Here is a 10,750-nt window from a genome sequence, read left to right as displayed (position 1 = left end):
TCGGGATGAAATAGGCAAAATTTCTGATGAAGTTAGGATACTTGAGTCTAAGGTAGATCAAGCGAAGAAAATTTTCAGTGATGAGGTGGAGAAATTGCAGGCAGATTTGGGAGGCAACGTAAGAAATTGTGTGAGTAGGCAAGATGCTCTAATGGCTGAGACGACAGAGGCTATTAGTAACTTATCCATTTGAATGGGGAAAGGGGAGAAAGAAGCAGATAAAATAAAGGAACAAGTAGCATCTGGCATTAAAATTGAAAATGGTGAAGTTAAAAAGCAAATCAATGAAATAAAAAGCAAGTTGAATACTTTAGCTGCACATCAAACCTCTACAGTGATCAGTGTTCCGTGAATGAACTCGGGAACGGTCAAATGTTTTGGTGACGACGGGAAATATCACCTAGTAAATTTTCTAGCAGCATGTAGTGATGGTTTTATAATGGAATGTCCGACGAGGCGAAGATGAAATTCATGAAAAGACATTTGGAAGGTGAGGCGCAATCATGGGCAAAAATACACAGTCATACGTTCACTACCTACGAAATACATCTACATCTACATCTACATGACTACTCTGCAATTCACATTTAAGTGCTTGGCAGAGGGTTCATCGAACCACAATCATACTATCTCTCTACCATTCCACTCCCGAACAGCGCGTGGGAAAAACGAACACCTAAACCTTTCTGTTCGAGCTCTGATTTCTCTTATTTTATTTTGATGATCATTCCTACCTATGTAGCTTGGGCTCAACAAAATATTTTCGCATTCGGAAGAGAAAGTTGGCAACTGAAATTTGGTAAATAGATCTCGCCGCGACGAGAAACGTCTTTGCTTTAATGACTTCCATCCCACCTCGCGTATCATATCTGCCACACACTCTCCCCTATTACGTGATAATACAAAACGAGCTACCCTTTTTACACCCTTTCGATGTCCTCCGTCAATCCCACCTGGTAAGGATTCCACACCGCGCAGCAATATTCTAACAGAGGACGAACGAGTGTAGTGTAAGCTGTCTCTTTAGTGGACTTGTTGCATCTTCTAAGTGTCCTGCCAATGAAACGCAACCTTTGGCTCGCCTTCCCCACAATATTATCTATGTGGTCTTTCCAACTGAAGTTGTTCGTAATTTTAACGCCCAGGTACTTAGTTGAATTGACAGCCTTGAGAATTGTACTATTTATCGAGTAATCAAATTCCAACGGATTTCTTTTGGGACTCATGTGGATCACCTCACACTTTTCGTTATTTAGCGTCAACTGCCACCTGCCACACCATACAGCAATCTTTTATAAATCGCTTTGCAACAACTGATACTGGTCTTCGGATGACCTTACTAGACGGTAAATTACAGCATCATCTGCGAACAACCTAAGAGAACTGCTCAGATTGTCACCCAGGTCATTTATATAGATCAGGAACAGCAGAGGTCCCAGGACGCTTCCCTGGGGAACACCTGATATCACTTCAGTTTCACTCGATGATTTGCCGTCTATTACTACGAACTGAGACCTTCCTGACAGGAAATCACGAATCCAGTCGCACAACTGAGACGATACCCCATAGGTCCGCAGCTTGATTAGAAGTCGCTTGTGAGGAACGGTGTAAAAAGCTTTCCGAAAATCTAGAAATACGAAATCAACTTGAGATCTCCTGTCGATAGCGGCCATTACTTCGTGCGAATAAAGAGCTAGCTGCGTTGCGCAAGAACGATGTTTTCTGAAACCATGCTGATTACGTATCAACAGATCGTTCCCTTCGAGGTGATTCATAATGTTTGAATACAGTATATGCTCCAAAACCCTACCGCAAACCGATGTCAATGATATAGGTCTGTAGTTCGATGGATTACTCCTACTACCCTTCTTAAACACTGGTGCGACCTGCGCAATTTTCCAATCTGTAGGTACAGATCTATCAGTTAGCGAGCGGTTGTATATGATTGCTAAGTAGGGAGCTATTGTTTCAGCGTAATCTGAAAGGAACCTAATCGGTATACAATCTGGACCTGAAGACTTGCCCGTATCAAGCGATTGGAGTTGCTTCACAACCCCTAAGGTATCTACTTCTAAGAAACTCATGCTAGCAGCTGTTCGTCTTACAAATTCTGGAATGTTCCATTCGTCTTCCCTGGTGAAGGAATTTCGGAAAACTGCGTTCAATAACTCCGCTTTAGCGGCACAGTCGTCGGTAACAGTACCATCGGCACTGCGCAGCGAAGGTATTGACTGCGTCTTGCCGCTTGTGTACTTTACATACGACCAGAATTTCTTCGGATTTTCTACCAAATTTCGAGACAATGTTTCGTTGTGGAACCTATTAAAGGCACCTCGCATTGAAGTCCGTGCCAAATTTCGCGCGTCTGTAAATTTTATCCAATCTTCGGGATTTCGCGTTCTTCTGAACTTCGCATGCTTTTTCCGTTGCCTCTGCAACAGAGTTCGGACGTATTTTGTGTACCATGGGGGATCAGTTCCATCTCTTACCAATTTATGAAGTATGAATCTCTCAATTGCTGCTGCTACTACATCTTTGAATTTGAGCCACATCTCGTCTACATTTGCATAGTCAGTTCGGAAGGAATGGAGATTGTCTCTTAGGAAGGCTTCTAGTGACACTGTATCCGCTTTTTTAAATAAAATTATTTTGCGTTTGTTTCTGGTGGATTTGGAAGAAACGGTATTGAGCCTAGCTACAACGACCTTGTGATCACTAATCCCTGTATCAGTCATGATGCTCTCTATTAGCTCTGGATTGTTTGTGGTTAAGAGGTCAAGTGTGTTTTCGCAACCATTTACAATTCGCATGGGTTCGTGGACTAACTTCTCGAAATAATTTTCGGAGAAAACATTTAGGACAATCTCGGAAGATGTTTTCTGCCTACCACCGGTTTTGAACAAGTATTTTTGCCAACATATCGAGGGAAGATTGAAGTCCCCACCAACTATAGCCGTATGAGTGGGGTATTTATTTGTTACGAGACTCAAATTTTCTCTGAACTGTTCAGCAACTATATTATCGGAGTCTGGGGGTCGGTAGAAGGAGCCAATTATTAACTTAATTCGCACGGAGTATCTACTTCGACTTCACTACAAGATAAACCACTACTGACAGACACAAACACTCCACCACCAATTCTGCCTATTCTATCGTTCCTGAACACCGTCTGAGATTTCGTAAAAATTTCTGCAGAACTTATTTCAGGCTTTAGCCAGCTTTCTGTACCTATAATGATTTCAGCTTCTGTGCTTTCTATTAGCGCTTGTAGCTCAGGGACTTTCCCAGCACAACTACAACAATTTACAACTACAATTCCGACTGTTCCTTGATCCAAGCACGTCCTGTATTTGCCATGCACCCTTTGAGATTGCAGCCCACCCCGTACTTTCCCGAGGCCTTCTAACCTAAAAAAACCGCCCAGTCCACGCCACACAGCCTCCGCTACCCGTGTAGCCGCCAGCTGAGTGTAGTGAACTCCTGACCTATTCAGCGGAACCCGAAACCCCACCACCCTATGGCGCAAGTCGAGGAATCTGCAGCCAACACGGTCGCAAAACCGTCTGAGCCTCTGATTCAGACCCTCCACCCAGCTCTGCACCAATGGTCCGCAGTCGGTTCTGTCAACGATGCTGCACGTGGTGAGCTCTGCCTTCATCTCGTAAGCAAGACCGACAGCCTTCACCAAATCAGATAGCCGCCGGAATCCAGAGAGAATTTCCTCAGATCCAAAGCGACACGCGTCATTAGTGCCGACATGTGCCACCACCTGCAGCTGGCTGTACCCTGTGCTCTTCATGGCATCCGGAGGGACCCTTTCCACATCAGGAATGACTCCATCCGGAATGCACACAGAGTGCACACTGGATTTCTTCCCCTCCTTAGCCGCCATATCCCTAAGGGGCCCCATTACGCGCCTAACATTGGAGCTCCCAACTGCCAATAAGTCCACCCTCTGCGATTGCCCGAACCTTGAAGGCTGAGAATCATCCTCTGAAACAGGGCAGGCAGCTGCATCTGGCTCAGCCAGAGACACTGCCTGAAACCTATTTGTCAGACGCACCGGGGAGGCTTTCTGATCAGCCTCCGGGGACGTCTTTCGCTGCCTGCCACGCCTTGGAACGACCTCCCAATCAACCACAGGCGAGGGCTCAGCCCCACTGCGGGCAGCAACCGGGGTAACCACAGCGGCAGACCGATTTGGGGACAGACGGGACGAGGTTGACATCCCCGTGATACCCAAGTCTGGCTCCCCACAGTGGTGGTGGTGGTGGTGGTGGTGGTGGTTAGTGTTTAACGTCCCGTCGACAAGGAGGTCATTAGAGACGGAGCGCAAGCTCGGGTTAGGGAAGGATTGGGAAGGAAATCGGCCGTGCCCTTTCAAAGGAACCATCCCGGCATTTGCCTGAAACGATTTAGGGAAATCACGGAAAACCTAAATCAGGATGGCGGGAGACGGGATTGAACCGTCGTCCTCCCGAATGCGAGTCCAGTGTGCTACCACTGCGCCACCTCGCTCGGTCCCACAGTGGTGCCCATTGGCAACAGCCTCAAGCTGCACGACCGAAGCAGCGCCGCTTGCAGCTGTGAGCGAAGGGATGCCAACTCAGCCCTAATCTGAACACAGCAATCACAGTCCCTGTCCATTCTAATGGATGTTGAACAACAGTTACTGAAACCCGAGTCCGTGCCTAAATAACGCAAGGGAAACACGCAAAGAATGTATGAACTAACCTGTACAAATGCCTAACGACTGCGCTACAATCTGCCTGAATTTACGATTACAGTAACTAAAACTCGAAATTACACCTCCTATACGAAACTCACACGCAATTTAAGTAAGAATCTACGAACTAAACACTAAAGCGCGATGCTACAACTCTCAAATACTATAATACGCCTGAAATTTGTGAATTAAACAATGCAAGTACCCAGAAACATGCAAAGAAATTAAGAATTAAGCTATGTAACAAATAAGTAAGCTAGGGGTATACGACTTGCTGCTGGCAGCTGCTTATCCAACGGCGGCAGGGAACACACTGGCTGTGACCAAAGCAGTTTCCTGAACGAGTTGTAGAGCGGAGTTCGTGAATGGGCCACCATTTAAATACGAGATTGTTCGATGCGTGAACTTTGTAAACGTGAACTTGCGAGATTAATGCATGTGAAACGTCCATTGGGAGTGCTTACTGAAATTACGGCGTTAAAAGGCGGCTACCAGAAAATTAGAAGTGGGATCTAGTTCACAGTCCTATTAACTCAACAGACGAATTTTTGGACTTTGAAAAAAAAAATGAGAACGGGAGTTGAAATTTAAACCGCCAAGTAAGCAGAGTGGAAATCATGAAAACAGTCCGAGTAATAACTATGAAAGACATTAGGGAAGTTATCAACTGAATGCAAACAGCATTTTTGATTGGGAAAACGGTAACAGGAACACATCCAATGATAAATTCAAAGGGTTATGGCAACGGATACTTTCGTGACAGGGACTGACAACAAGAACGTAGATTTGAGAAACCGGCACCTGGCGAAATAGACCAGCGTAATGAGAGATCTGGAAACTACGTTTCGCCGCATCTCAGGTCCGGAGATGGCAAAATAAACCGACGATGAACAGGATGCGAGTAAACGGAAATGTGATAGGTCTCAATAAATCGGCAGAAAGGCGTCAGAATTTTGAAATAAAATTAGTGAGAGATGAGAATCAAACGGGTAAACTTTCAAATCAGATCGTACGTAAAGGGCGTAATCCCAAGATAACGAAAGATAACGATAAAGGCTATGACAATTTAGGGCTAAATGATTTGTTTTATGAATGTGGGACGAAGGTGTATTTGAATGTTAATACAATGAAAGATTCTATGTGCCTAAAGGAGGCTGAGGTGGAGCTGAATTTGGTGGAGTTAGATATTTTAGAAAATTCTAAAGAGGTACTAACCAGCGGTAACGATTATGGTGATGAAGGTGATGGTGTTCCAGGTGATATTGAGATGGCGAAAGTTGTTAAGGAGGTTAATAAGGGCGGCGTAGCATTAGTCTCATCAGCTGTTGATGAATTTGTGTGTGTATTGGTGGATATCAGTGAATTATTTTTGAAGGAAGGTAGTAATGATGTTTTATGTGCTAAAGTTACGAAAGTTGAAGCTGCTGGTATTGATATTTCAGTGGAAGAAATTTGTGGGTATCTATCTACTAATGGAGGTGAACCCGAAATTCTGAATGGATCTGTGGATCTTGAATGTTTCTTTGAGAATGAATGTGTATTTGAATTTGATGTGCAATCTGCAATTAATGTGGCTCAGGAGCGTGTAGGAGCAGTAAAGGTATTATGCGCAGGTTTAAATCAAAACACAGTGGAATTTAGTTTATTGTTGATTCTGAAATTGCACGACGCTGTAGCTATCATTTTTGTGATGTAATGGCAGAGGATGATGAAACTATGAACGGTTCTTATATTGGTGATTTTTCGACGGATGTAAGTGATGTTTATGTAGCGAGTTGTATAATATATCAGCGGCTGATGAAAATGCTGTTTGTGAAGGTGTTTGTAATGATGTGAAAGTAAAAAGTAAGGCTTTATTTAGTGATAATGATATTGTAGCTACTAATGTCGATAATTTTAAGGGAGAATACAGTGAGTTTGATTCTAATATAGAAGTAATATTTGGACAGAAGGGTATCTTAAGGAGGAATGTGATTTTACTTTAACTGATTGGTGATGGTACGATAGAACATTACGATCGCTATTGCTTCATTTGTGGACTCGAGAGAAGTTTAAGATAGCGAGGGGTCTAGAAGGGAGAAAAAATGAAATTGGGGTGAAAGAGGCATTTAATTAATTATCTTGGGACGAGTATGAAATTGAGAGATAATTTGCAATGAAGTACTTCAGGATTTATTGTAGCTTGTTTGTTGTTTCGTCACTTAAGGATTTTTTTGGCACAAGGTTCAAATGGTTCAAATGGATCTGAGCACTATGAGACTTAACTTCTGAGGTCATCAGTGCCCTAGAACTTAGAACTACTTAAAGCTAACCGAAGTATATCACACACATCCATGTCCGAGGCAGGATTCGAACCTGCGACCGTAGCGGTCTCGCGGTTCCAGACCTAGAACCGCGTGGCCACACCGACCGGCATTGGCACAAGGTCTGTGCAATTACAAAGAGACAGTTCAGACGAACATTTGGGTGTGAGGAGGTCGGAGAACTCAATTAATTGGTGAATGGTATCAAGAAAAAATCATTATAAATTAGATTTTTGGGGGTATGTAAGGGATTTATTTATGTGCATGTATGTGTTAGGCTTAAGTTTTTGGACGGTTTTATGTTTGTTGCAATTTCCAAATTATAAGTTATGGTCATGCCAATTTGTGTGCATGGAGGCTGGAGAAATTTGGAAAATGCTTACCTAGGACGACAAATGTGTGTTTATCTGAATGAATTTTATCCATAGAGGATGCTGTCGAACTCCGTGACTTTTTCTTTATAATGTGTAGAAAAACATCCGCTACCAGTCACAATAAAAGGTTATTTATTTGTCTCACGACCGGTTTCAGGCTTGCACCCATCCTCAGGTGTTTATACATTCATGTACATGTTTATACCGTTGGAGATCACTGCATAAATACAAAAAAATTATTTGCTGGTGACTACACAGATACAAGTGGGACAATTGTAAGTGGTAAGGCAGCATTTGACGAAAATATATCAGTACTTACATAGAGATGAAGCACCATTATTACAGTTATGCTGTAGGGATAGTTTTGCCACTTGGTTACACACTTATTGTCATTTTCACGTCCATATATCAGTTGTACCAAGTATAGCTTCATATTTCACTATTATGATGTGCACTCATGAAATACAGTTTCTTTACATACAAACATGTGGGCTGTGTTTAAAGAACTTAGATGTAGCAGATTTCTACACCGAGTGTGTTTATCTACTTATCTAAGAATGTTTTGGGGCAATAATTTATTGTTGTATGGAGTATCGATTTGTGTACGCAGCTTCACTGCCCGGAGTTAAACGAGAGGTGATATTTGTTCATATTTCTTTTTAGTTTTGAGTCTAAGGTAGTTATTTAAATTAAAAGCAAATATTACTTTGCTGATGAAGTCGATTGGGAATCTGTCACGAGATGCATGTCTCTAGTGGGAACTGAATAACATGTCAGAATCACTGAAGAGTTTACAAGCATCTTGCAAACACTGTAAATCAATTGTTTACTGTGTAGTTTGGATCTGTTTGTATGGATTCCACTGGGTGAAGTGTTCAGTGCAGATCCTGGGCGGTTTCGGAAAGTGTTGATGTCTGGTGTCTACACTCGATTCCAAATTCAACAGATTTGTCCCCGAAACACGTTGGCGATGGAATGCGGAGGCATACAGAATTTCGGCATGGTACTCGGATCCAAGCTGTGGAGCGCCGCCGGAGACTTTGTTGTGGTGAAAACGTTCTGTGAAAGTGAGCGCAGGCGATTTTGATAAATGTAAAGTTTTATTTGGCATTTAATTAATACGCTGCAATTCATAATTTATGTTAGATACAAGTTTCATTAAATTTAAAGGATGCTACATCAACACAACTACATATAATTACACTATTGATCTGGCGCTTAGGATATTTATGTTATAGTATTATGAACTGGTGTGTTGTAAATTTGGGTGCTACTTCATAACATATATAGCACGCCAACATGTTATGAAGTGGAGGTGTGTGAGTTAACAAGCATTTCACTCTCATTTAAATATATGCCCGAACGAGGCAGCCTTCAGGAATTGTGAAACGAACCCTGTCGTCCAGAACTGTGGGTCAGAAAGAGCGCAGATTCGCCATGAGATGGGGAAATTCACAGGCGTCTATTGTGCTGAATGAGGCCTAAGAGCTATAGTGTGCGAGTGAGACAGACGAGAACCTATGTCATAGGGAAACCCCGTAGAAGCCGTTTGTGGCCAGGGAGAGGTAGCAATGTTAGATATGACGTACCTAAGATCGACCATAAAGGGAAACATTTATGAAAACTATTTAATTCTGTAGTAACTCAGGGAATGAAGTCACAGTAATTTTAATCTACTATCCTTCATAAATTTTCATGGTGGTCCCTATAAGACTTGAATACTGATCATACCTATGATAGTTTAGGATTTACTGTTAAAGTGAAATTAATAAGTTTTGTAACAAAACCTAAATGCTAAAATCTGAACGCTTTGGTCGATGTTAACGATCGATATTTCACATAGAAGTGCATCATTAAAATGACAAATGTTGTAAATATCAGCTCTGTAACTTTATTTGCTTAAAAGATATTCATATGGCGCGCGCCGCTATCCTGTGATCTTGTTTAGAGCGCGCGCTGTAATCGATTTAGTTCGCTGTTCTGGTGCGGGTGGCGTTCCGGTGGTGATTTGCTATGACTTCGCTGGCGTGTGTTTGCGGTGGCCGGCGGAAAGCGAGAGGGTAGTCGGTTTCCGGGTATTGCACGGAACGTGAAGTTCGCTCTGCCTGACCTGCTGGTGACTAGCGCTAAGGTTGTTGTGCCTCGCAATATGAGCAGAGTGGTCTGGGGCGGAGGCGACTCTCCGTTGTGCTGGCCATGCGGTGGTGGTTAATTGGCGTACTTGTTCTGCCCGCCTGTCTGATGTAGAGGTCCCCTTTTTGAAGGAATTCACGTAGGTGGTTCCTGTTACCTGACCGGAGTTGCGTTCATGTATGATATATTCGGCATTTGATGTGATAGGTAAGGTCTGCCTAAGAAAGGCGGTTTTGGACAGTATATGCATAGTGAAGTACTGCTGCTTGGCATATGTGGTCTTCTGGGACCTGAACAACACGATCTTGTCAATTTGGTTTGTGTAACAGCATTTAGTGGTATGTTCTGTATTTTTATCCGACTGTGTTATTATTAATGTGGTGGAATAGTCGCGTTTGGTGTCGTTATGGCACTTCTAAGACTGTGGTTTCACTATTCATGTGCGCTTGGGTTTTGTTTTAAGAAGCGAGAAATGTTTATTAAGATTTGTGTGTGTTGGCTTCCGGCACTTGTTAAGAGCGCCCGAGTTAACGACGCCGTGGTTATCATGTGCTGTCGGGATGTTATATTGTCATTTGATTTTTGAATTTTATCTTGTGTTGATATTATCTGTCGTGTGTTACAGAACATAACCAAGGTGCGTAAGTGATGGGCAGTTGTGGGAGGCATGTCGGGGACCTCTCAGCGGTTTACTTCGGGGACAGTTTCTACTGGGAAGCCTCCGAAGTGTTGAGGGCTCACTCGTCTGTGATTGCGTTCGGAGTTGCCCTTGCCCTTCGGTTGTATCAGATTATTATTTTGTTATTATATTTATTGGTTGTGTGTTGCGCTTCTTTGATTTTATCGTGCCAAGTTGCCATTATTACTATTTTTTTAAAGTTTATTGGTGCTCTTAATGTTTTCCGTTTTTATGGTGCCAAGTGTCGTTATCATTCTTAAAGGTTTTTGTAAATGATCTTAAGTTGCATTGCCAAGTTAACTTAGTATCGGATTTTGTCTCTTGGGTAAACTCTCAAAGCACTATTGTAAAAGGTTCTCTGATTTTATGGTCGAAAGCCGCCGTTATTGTTTTTAAAGCTCATTCTTTTAACCATCTGTTAAGTTCTGTAAGTTATATGAATTTGTTGTTACATAAAAGAGATTGTTACTGGCAATTTAATAAATTGTGTACAAAGTTTGCTGTTTGGATATTATTGGGTGGAAATCCTTGGATA

The 10,750-nt window shown here is 42.6% G+C and overlaps 1 non-coding gene across 1 annotated transcript; it reads right to left on the bottom strand.

Moving 5' to 3' along the window:
• Positions 1-4,446: 4,446 nt before the first annotated feature.
• On the bottom strand, positions 4,447-4,518 carry Trnaa-cgc. The gene has a single exon. It is a non-coding gene; the product is annotated as a tRNA-Ala (tRNA).
• Between the last annotated feature and the right edge of the window lie 6,232 nt (positions 4,519-10,750).

Source organism: Schistocerca piceifrons, chromosome 6, assembly GCF_021461385.2.
Source record: "Schistocerca piceifrons isolate TAMUIC-IGC-003096 chromosome 6, iqSchPice1.1, whole genome shotgun sequence".
In the NCBI taxonomy this organism is placed as follows: Eukaryota; Metazoa; Arthropoda; class Insecta; order Orthoptera; family Acrididae; genus Schistocerca; species Schistocerca piceifrons.
The sequence above is the reverse complement of the archived record's forward strand: the minus strand, read 5'-3'. Positions and strand labels throughout refer to the sequence as shown.